The sequence below is a fragment of the Anomaloglossus baeobatrachus genome, chromosome 2 (assembly GCF_048569485.1).
Source record: "Anomaloglossus baeobatrachus isolate aAnoBae1 chromosome 2, aAnoBae1.hap1, whole genome shotgun sequence".
Taxonomy (NCBI): Eukaryota; Metazoa; Chordata; class Amphibia; order Anura; family Aromobatidae; genus Anomaloglossus; species Anomaloglossus baeobatrachus.
Window position 1 is genome coordinate 461,536,590 of NC_134354.1, and position 10,946 is coordinate 461,547,535.

Consider the following 10,946-nt stretch of genomic DNA (forward strand, 5'->3'; position numbering starts at 1 on the left):
TCTTGGATGCGGTGCAGGCAGGGCTCCCTGGCCCTGCCTGTGAACAGCGCTGCTCATCCAGGAAGGCTCCGGGGGAGAGCGTGCTGCAGGGCAGGGTAGTGGACATCATGATGGGGGTAGACAGCCCCCTTCAGGAGAATGCAGCGTGACAGGGCCCCATCTAACACACACGCTGCGGCAGTTCCATCCCTGCTGTACTCCCCTGTACGCCCTTTGGGGTGATACCTCAGGGCGAATCAGGGGTGCCCACAAAACAACCTGCCCACACGCGCACCCCCGGGAGTGGTACCACGGGGACGGGCGGGGGAGAGGGCCCCGAAGTCTCAAGCCCCTGCGACCCTGGGGAGCGGTACCCATGGGGCTGCGGAGGATGAGTGAAGCGAATACCTGCAGAGAAGAAGACGACAGGTATGAGAGTGATGAGCGGCGCCGAAATAAAAGAAAAAAGCGCAAAAAAATACATGGCTGAGGGGGGCCGAGACGGCCCACATCAGCCTCCTACGACACTAAGCTAAAAACTGATCTGAGCCCGCCTCCGGCTCGGGGTGTATGCTGCTAGGGAGGAGCTAACTTTTTTGTGTTTACTTGATGTCAGCCTCCTAGTGACAGCAGCATAACCCATGGTCCTGTGTCCCCCAATGAAACGATAGAGAAAAGCCAACCCTACCTTGCCCTATGTAAAGTAGTAATTACCCCCTTTGCTAAGAATCATATAAATCTATTGACAATTGGGCTCAATTTTTTATTTAAACACACCTGCTTAGAGAAATGCTTGATGGTCAGGAAAGTGTTACAGCCATCCAGGAGCGGACATATCATTGGTACAGCCTGTGCAGCCATACAGGGGGCCAAGAGGTTAGGGGGCCCATTTCTGCCTCCAAAGTAGGTAGAATTGTGCTTTTTGATGAGCTTTTAGGGTACCGTCACACTTTAGCGACGCTCCAGCGATCCCACCAGCGATCTGACCTGGTCCGGATCGCTGGTGCGTCGCTATATGGTCGCTGGTGAGCTGTCAATCAGGCAGATCTCACCAGCAACCAGTGACCAGCCACCAGCCACCAGCCACCAGCGACGCGTGGAAGCGATGCTGCGCTTGGTAACTAAGGTAAATATCGGGTAACCAAGCGCTTGGTTACCCGATATTTACCTTGGTTACCAGCGCACACCGCTTAGCGCTGGCTCCCTGCACTCGTAGCCAGAGTACACATCGGGTTAATAAGCAAAGCGCTTTGCTTATTTACCCGATGTCCGGCTACGTGTGCAGGGAGCAGGGAGCCAGTACTGGCAGCCTGAGAGCGGCGGACGCTAGTAACCAAGGTAAATATCAGGTAACCAAGCAAAGCCCTTTGCTTGGTTACCTGATATTTACCTTAGTTACCAGCGTCCGCAGCTTCCAGACGCCGGCTCCCTGCACATTCAGATCGTTGCTCTCTCGCTGTCAAACACAGTGATGTGTGCTTCACAGCGGGAGAGCAACGTCCAAAAAATTAACCAGAGCAGTGTGTAACAAGCAGCGATTTCACAGCAGGGGCCAGATCGCTGCTCAGTGTCACACACAGCGAGATGGCTGATGAGGTCACTGGTGCGTCACAAAAACCGTGACTCAGCAGCCATCTCGCTAGCGATCTCGCAATGTGAGAAGTACCCCTAAGGCTGCAAAGGGCTCATATATTGTTCTTGTACAAGGAAACCTTTTCTGTCTGTGTCCACCAGTATATCAATCGCTAAGGCTCCGAAACTCTAGCAAACCATAGTGAAAGCAATTATCCACAAATGAAAAAAACTTAACACTGTGGTGAACCTTGACATGAGTGGCCGGTCTACCAAAATGAATCTAATGAGGACTTATCCAGGAGGTCACAAAAGTACCAAGACAAACATCCAAACAGCTAAAGGCCTCATTTGCATCAAATAAGGTCAATGTACATGTTTACACAATAAAAAAAAAAAGACATGGCATCTTTGGGAAAGTTGTAAGGTACCTATTACTGCTGACCAACAAGAACACCCAGACACATCTCACATCTGCCAAAAGAAAATAATCTAAACATATTATTATTCTGTGTACTGAAAAGTATTATATCTGGAGAAAAGAATTCCACTATAAGAACATCATACCAACAGTCAAACATGGTGGTAGTCATGTGATGATGTGTTGCTAGTTTACTTCTGCAGCATCTGGACCCCTTGTCATAATTGATAGACCCATGAATTCTGCTTTCTATCAGAAAATTAGAGAATATCCATGGGTCAGTTTGTAACCTAAATCTCAAGCGCAGTTGGATAGGCAGCAGAAGAGTACACAAGCAAGTCCACCTCTCAAAGGCTTAAAAGATACCAAGTTCAGGTTTTGGGATGTTCTACCTTGACTCTCATTGAGAAGCTATGATAAGACTTTAAACTGGCAATTTATGCTTGAAAACCCTTCAAGGTGGCCAAAGTAAACAATTCTTCAAAGAAGAGTGGGCGAAACTTCCTCCACCGATGTACATGGCACATCGCAAATGTAGATGGCACACTGTGTATTTAATTGCCAAGGGGGCAATTAAGTTTAGAAGGTAATTTACTTTTCTACAAGGGTTAAATCTGTTAATAATAAATCCTTATGTTCAATGGATGGAATGATAATTTAAAAGCTGCTGCAATTTGTGTGTACTTAAATAACCACTCAAGGGCTGGATGATTTATTTTTTTTTTGCTTTCATTTTTTCCTTCCGTTATTCCAAGAGCCATAGCTTTTATACTTTTCTGTTGACTTAGGCTACTTTCACACATCCGGTTTGAGCCGTGCGGCTCAATCCGGCTGTCAAACCTATGCAACGAATGCGGCGAAAACACCGCATCCTTTGCATAAGTTTTTACATGCGGCCGGTCCGTTTTTTTTCCGGTTGCGGCACGCTACTGAGCATGCGCAGTGGAAAAAACCGCATGCGGTGGCCGGATGCGTTTTTTTTTTCCGCATCGCGCCGCATCCGGCATCCATAGGCATGCATTGAAAATGCGCCGCAGCGGCCGTATGTGGCGCGATGCGTTTTTTTTTTGCCGGAGCAAAAATCGTTGCAGGGAACGTTCTATCCGGCCGCCGCATCGGCTAAATCTGCCGCATGCAGCCAAAACCGGACCGAACGCAAGCCCCTGCGGCACAATACGGCACTAATGTAAGTCTATGCAAAAAAAAAACGCAACCGGCGTTACAAAAGCCAGTTGTGGTTTTTCTGCAGAACGCCGTATTGTGCCGCAGAGCAAAATCCGGATGTGTGAAAGTAGCCTACGCCATGTGCAGGCTTGTTTTTACAGGATAAGATGTACTTTAGAATTACAATATCCATTCTATCATACGATGTAATTGAAAGCAGAAAAACTATTTCAAGTGTGGTGAAATAGAAAAAAAAGTGAAATTGTGCAATTGTTTTTTAGATATTTTTTTTCATTCAATTTACCATAAAACTGACCTGGCAATATGAATCTTCTCGTCAGTATGATTATGAAGATACCAAACATATAAAGATTCAGAGATTTTGAAAAAAAAAAATCTTGCTTGTGTTGCGACATTTTTAGGATATGGAGCTGTGTGAGTGCTTGATTTTGGTGCACACAAGCCAATGTTTCATAGATGCTGTCAAGGTTAAGAATTTTGGGGAAACCACAGATGGGGTCTCTCAGGGTCACAGAGACGGATTTCAAATTGATCTGCACAGATATATGTATGAGGAAAAATGACCTGTCTCTATCCAGGAGAATCTCAATGCTCTTCTAACCCGTATATTGTAAAACAATCACAGTTATACAATTCAACATTGTCCCTGATTGTTTAGAGATAAACGACAAGGCTTTTGTGGTACGTCATCAGCCTGCTACTGGCTTTCTAATACCAGTTTGAACCAGCTACTGAATACTTGCATTGTTCAGCCTAGCATAATTTGTTTCAATAACACATTTCAAAGGCGCATCCCACATCAGCATATGAGCAATAATCATACAAACACAGATGATCTTATTATATGGACAATTAAAGAAGTTGTCCAGTTACCAAAACTGATTTTTTTTTTCTGATAAATCTTGCTAATATGTGCCCCTCAACACATCTATTATGTTTTTTCAGCAAAATTACCTTTTATTGTACACCAGCAGCACATGCTCATTGCTGGCTCCAGCTCTGATGGGGTTAATCTCTCCTCTGACTTCCTGTGTTCAGTTCCTACAAGTCCCAGAATTCTTTGTGGCTCTAGGGCGGTGTCTAGCTTATCTAACATACCCATTGTGTCTAATACACCCACTCTGCTCTCCGACCAAACCCTACTCCCTGCCTCTTCCCAGTGGATGAATTGAGAGCAATCACACAGAGACAGCAGCAGCTCTACACAGCCAGGGGAAGAAAGTGTGTGTGCGCGTATATACAGTGTATGTGTATGTGTGCGCGTATATATACAGTGTGTGTGTGTGTGTGTGTGTATATACAGTGTGTGTGTATATACAGTGTGTGTGTGTATATATACAGTGTGTGTGTGAGTGTGTATGTGTGTGTGTGTGTGTATGTCATACTCACCTGTCTGCAGGGTCCCGATGCCATGCCTGCTTCCAGCCCCTGTCTCGGTACCGCCGCTTCGGCTGTGTGCAGTCTCCCCGGGGCACGTACGAAGCTTGCAGGACCTGGCGGTGGATCACCTGATGCAGTCACCTGACGCATCAGCTGATCGATTCTCGCGGTGTCGCCGGCTTTTTCGCGCCCGGCCGGCTATCAGCTGATCCTGCCGTCAGGGGACTTCATCAGCTGATTACCGGCAGCTCCTGCAGTGATGGGCCAGGATCAGACTCCGCTGCAGGAGCTGCCGGTAATCAGCACATAAGTGAGTATGTATTTATTTATTTATTTATTTTTTCTACTGATGCATCAGCTGATTGTATAATCGGCTTTTATACAATCAGCTGCTGTGTCATGGAATTCACATCCTTTAACCTGACACATCATCTGATCGCTCTGCCTTCCAGCAAACCGATCAGATGATATTGGATCCTGATTGGACGGCGTGGGACCCTAACCCAGGATTACTGCGGAGGGGGGGTTATTTCAATAAAGATGGAGTCACTAATTGTGTTGTGTTTTATTTCTAATAAAAATATTTTTCTGTGTGTTGTTTTTTTTTTATCATTACTAGAAATTCATGGTGGCCATGTCTAATATTGGCGTGACACCATGAATTTCGGGCTTAGGGCTAGCTGATAATATACAGCTAGCCCTAACTCCATTATTACCCAGCTAGCCACCCGGCATCAGGGCAGCTGGAAGAGTTGGATACAGCGCCAGAAGATGGCGCTTCTATGAAAGCGCCATTTTCTGGGGTGGCTGCGGACTGCAATTTGCAGTGGGGGTGCCCAGAAAGCTTGGGCACCCTTCACTGTGGATTCCAATCCCCAGCTGCCTAGTTGTACCCGGCTGGACACCAAAATTAGGCGAAGCTCACGTCATTTTCTTTTTTAAATTATTTCATGAAATTCATGAAATAATTAAAAAAAAAAAAGGGCTTCTCTATATTTTTGGTTCCCAGCCGGATACAAATAGGCAGCTGGGGGTTGGGGGCAGCCCGTACCTGCCTGCTGTACCCGGCTAGCATACAAAAATATGGCGAAGCCCATGTCATTTTTCTTTTTCTTTTTGGGTAAAAAACTTCATACAGTCCTGGATGGAGGATGCTGAGCCTTGTAGTTCTGCAGCTTCTGTCTGCTCTCCTGCATACACTAGTGAATGGAGGATGCTGAGCCTTGTAGTCCTGCAGCTGCTGTCTGCTCTCCTGCATACACTAGTGAATGGAGGATGCTGAGCCTTGTAGTTCTGCAGCTGCTGTCTGCTCTCCTGCATACACTAGTGAATGGAGGATGCTGAGCCTTGTAGTTCTGCAGCTGCTGTCTGCTCTCCTGCATACAATGAACATTTTGAATAAGGAAATTACATCAGACCTTTTTTTTTTTTTCATCAACAATCTTTAATGGCATTGTGCACTGATTAAAAATGCAGTGAGCAAAAACGCAGCAAAAAACGCACCAAATCGCGGCAAAAACGTGACATGCAGCACCGCAGGTGACAGAGCAGAGCAAGTTGGTGACATGCTCTGCTCTGACACATAGTGTGCTGCATGTCACTGTATCCACTCTGGGACTTGTTGTGCAGGTGACCGGATGATACATGTCACTAACTTGCTCCACTCTGTGACTTCTGCTGCATTGTTCCAACTGTATACACTCTCACCTGAACAAGTCTCAGAGTGGGGCAGTTATTATTATTATTATTATTATTTATTATTATAGCGCCATTTATTCCATGGCGCTTTACAAGTGAAAGAGGGTATACGTACAACAATCATTAACAGTACAAGACAGACTGGTATAGGAGGAGAGAGGACCCTGCCCGCGAGGGCTCACAGTCTACAGGGAATGGGTGATGGTACAATAGGTGAGGACAGAGCTGGTTGCGCAGTGGTCTACTGGGCTGAGGGCTATTGTAGGTTGTAGGCTTGTTGGAAGAGGTGGGTCTTGAGGTTCCTCTTGAAGCTTTCCACGGTAGGGGAGAGTCTGATGTGCTGAGGTAGAGCGTTCCAGAGTATGGGGGATGCACGGGAGAAATCTTGTACACGATTGTGGGAAGAGGAAATAAGAGAGGAGCAGAGAAGGAGATCTTGTGAGGATCTAAGGTTGCGTGCAGGTAGGTACTGGGAGACTAGGTCACAGATGTAGGGAGGAGACAGGTTGTGCATGGCTTTGTATGTCATGGTTAATGTTTTGAACTGGAGTCGTTGGGCGATGGGAAGCCAGTGAAGGGATTGGCAGAGTGGCGAGGCTGGGGAGTAGCGAGGGGAGAGGTGGATTAAGCGGGCTGCAGAGTTTAGGATAGATTGGAGGGGTGCAAGAGTGTTGGAAGGGAGGCCAGAGAGCAGGAGGTTGCAGTAGTCGAGGCGGGAGATGATGAGGGCATGCACTAATGTTTTTGAAGATTCTTGGTTAAGAAAAGCACGGATCCGGGAGATATTTTTGAGTTGTAATCGGCATGAGTTGAAGAGGGCTTGGATGTGTGGCTTGAAGGATAGAGCAGAGTCGAGGGTTACTCCAAGGCAACGAGCTTGTGAGACTGGGGTGAGTGAGCAACCATCAAGTTTGATGGAAAGGCTTGTTGGAGGAGGTGAGTGAGGAGGAGGAAAGACAATAAACTCTGTTTTGTCCATGTTAAGTTTTAGGAATCGTGCAGAGAAGAAGGATGAAATAGCAGACAAACATTGTGGTATTTTGGTTAGTAGAGAGGTAATGTCAGGTCCAGAGAGGTAGATCTGTGTGTCATCGGCATAGAGATGATACTGGAAGCCGTGGGACTCTATGAGCTGTCCCAAGCCGAAGGTATAGATGGAGAACAGCAGGGGTCCAAGAACTGAGCCTTGAGGGACACCGACAGATAGGGGGCGAGCTGAGGAAGTGGTGTGAGAATGGGAGACGCTGAAAGTTCGGTCGGTTAGGTATGAGGAGATCCAAGATAGGGCCAAGTCTGTGATGCCCAGAGATGAGAGAATCTGTAGTAGGAGGGAATGGTCTACTGTGTCGAAGGCAGAGGACAGGTCCAGGAGGAGGAGGATAGAGTAGTGTCGCTTGGCTTTGGCGGTTAGTAGATCATTGGTGACTTTGGTTAGGGCAGTTTCGGTAGAATGATGTGGTCGGAAGCCAGATTGAAGCCGGTCAAAGAGGGAGCAGGAGGAGAGGTATGAGGACAATTCAAGATGGACATGCTGTTCCAGTAGTTTTGAGGCATAGGGGAGAAGGGATATGGGGCGATAGTTTGACACAGAGGATGGGTCAAGGGAGGGCTTTTTGAGGATGGGTGTAATAGAGGCATGTTTAAAGCATGAAGGGAATACACCACTTGCTAGTGATAGGTTGAAGAGATGGGTTAGGGCTGGGATGAGGACTGCGGTGATGTTGGGGATGAGGTGCGATGGGAGCGGGTCCAGTGCACAGGTGGTTAGATGTGATCTTGAGAGTAGAGTGGAGAGATTGTTTTCTGTCATGGTGGAGAAGCTGGATTTGGAGGAAGAGGGATGAGTAGCTATGATGAGGGGCTGTGGTGATTGTGGGCCAAAGCTTGCTCTGATGTTGTCAATCTTCCGCTTGAAGAAAGAGGCAAAGTCTTCAGCTGAGATGAGAGGAGAGGGAGGTGGTGCCGGAGGACGGAGGAGAGAATTGAAAGTGTTGAATAGCTGTTTAGGGTTGTGAGAGAGAGAAGATATGAGGGATGAGAAGTAGGTTTGTTTTGCAGCAGTGAGTGTGGACTTGAAAGTGGTGAGGGACTCTTTATATGCAATGAAGTGCTCAGTGGAATGAGACCTCTTCCATCTGCGCTCAGCAATTCTGGAAGCCCGTCTAAGTTCTTTAGTCTGCCTTGTGTGCCAGGGTTGCCTGTTGATTGTGCGGGTTTTGGTGTGTGTGAGGGGGGCAGCTGATTCGAGAGCTGCAGAGATTGTAGTGTTGTATAAAGTTGCAGCGGCATCTGCATCATGTAGAAATGCAATGTCTGTGAGGGGGAGAAGGGACTGAGAAAGGGCGTGTAAATCAATGTGTTTGATATTTCTGCGAGGGTATGAAAATTTGTGGAGGGGGGGTTGCATACTTTGACATGTATCATCCGGTCACCTGCACAACAAATCCCAGAGTGGAGACAGTTAGTGACTAGTGATGAGCGAGTACTAAAAAGCTCGGGTGCTCGAAGCTCGGGCCGAGCCTCCCAAGATACTCGTGTACTCGGCCCGAGCAATGAGCCCAATGTTATCCTATGGGAGACCCGAGTATTTTTGTGAAATGACCACCGGCAGCATGTAGAAACCCTAAAAATGGCACAAAAGTCTCCGAAGAGTGCTCAAATGACATGGCAACAGCATGGGGAAGACCCCTTGAAGCATTTATCACTCAAAATTTACAGCTGTGAACAATTTTGTCCGCGTTTTACGCCATTTTTACGGACTCACCAGAAAACCTTCCAAAATGACACCAAAATGAATTTTCATGGCGGAAATGTTAAGGGCACATACCCAATAGTGAGATAGAGCTAATGTATGTTACTTTTTGAGATCAATACTTGAAAGATTTTACGTAAAACATTGTGTGGCACTCCGATGTCCGTGAGAAGAGACGTACATAAAGGCCTCTGAGAAAAAAAGGGAACCAGCACGATCTGAAATTGGCATGCATCATATAAAAAGTGAAAATTCACAAATTTATTCCAACTGTACTATAATAAAAAAATGAGATTTTTAGCAAATAATTGATCAATTTTTTGAGCCACCCCTGCCAACGTCACGGCAAATCTCAATAGGGGGGTCCTACTCTACATTCTGTATTTCATGTGCCATGCGGCCTCCTAGATAAAGTTAAAAGCAGAACCATAATGGAGCACACATACCTGCAACCTGTATATAGCCGCTTCCATGTTGCAAAAAAGGCACTTGTGGATAGAGACCAGCCCAGGTCCCAGCATGTGGAGCAAGCCCTACACATACCAGGACTATATCAGAACTGATCCTCCCAGTGTCAAACAGCAACCATTGATAAAGGCGGACAAGATCCAAGAATGGTGCTTAATTAGCATTGCCTGTGGAAAGGGGTGAGGTAACTGAGTCTGAACAGCTACCAACAGGAGGAATATATTGCAAGCCAAAATCAGGCGTGCATGGTATGGTGTTGGTCAGACACCAGATTTGTAGCATAACTACGGTCAAAACAGAGAAAAAAAGGGAACCAGCACGATCTGAAATTGGCATGCATCATATAAAAAGTGAAAATTCACAAATTTATTCCAACTGTACTATAATAAAAAAATGAGATTTTTAGCAAATAATTGATCAATTTTTTGAGCCACCCCTGCCAACGTCACGGCAAATCTCAATAGGGGGGTCCTACTCTACATTCTGTATTTCATGTGCCATGCGGCCTCCTAGATAAAGTTAAAAGCAGAACCATAATGGAGCACACATACCTGCAACCTGTATATAGCCGCTTCCATGTTGCAAAAAAGGCACTTGTGGATAGAGACCAGCCCAGGTCCCAGCATGTGGAGCAAGCCCTACACATACCAGGACTATATCAGAACTGATCCTCCCAGTGTCAAACAGCAACCATTGATAAAGGCGGACAAGATCCAAGAATGGTGCTTAATTAGCATTGCCTGTGGAAAGGGGTGAGGTAACTGAGTCTGAACAGCTACCAACAGGAGCTCTGGGCCTCTGAGTCTAATGTGCCCATTTTGAGGAACTGAGTCTTTGTAGTATTTTCCTTTGCCAGGGCAGTCCAAAATTTTGAGGTTCACCAATGACCCTGCATACAGACGTGCATGAGGGCCTGTAAACCTGAAGTGCCCATTGTAAGGAAGTGGGTCTTTTGTAGTATAGCCCTTAGGCAGGGCAGCCAAAAATTGGGAGGCTCCACGTTGTCCCTGGATAGAGACGTGCATGAGGGCCTGTAAACCTGAAGTGCCCATTGGAAGGAAGTGGGTCTTTTGTAGTATAGCGCTTAGGCAGGGCAGCCAAAAATTGGGAGGCTCCACGTTGTCCCTGGATAGAGACGTGCATGAGTGCCTGTAAACCTGAAGTGCCCATTGGAAGGAAGTGGGTCTTTTGTAGTATAGCCCTTAGGCAGGGCAGCCAAAAATTGGGAGGCTCCACGTTGTCCCTGGATAGAGACGTGCATGAGGGCCTGTAAACCTGAAGTGCCCATTGGAAGGAAGTGGGTCTTTTGTAGTATAGCCCTTAGGCAGGGCAGCCAAAAATTGGGAGGCTCCACGTTGTCCCTGGATAGAGACGTGCATGAGGGCCTGTAAACCTGAAGTGCCCATTGGAAGGAAGTGGGTCTTTTGTAGTATAGCCCTTTGGCAGGGCAGCCAAAAATTGGGAGGCTCCACGTTGTCCCTGGATAGAGAC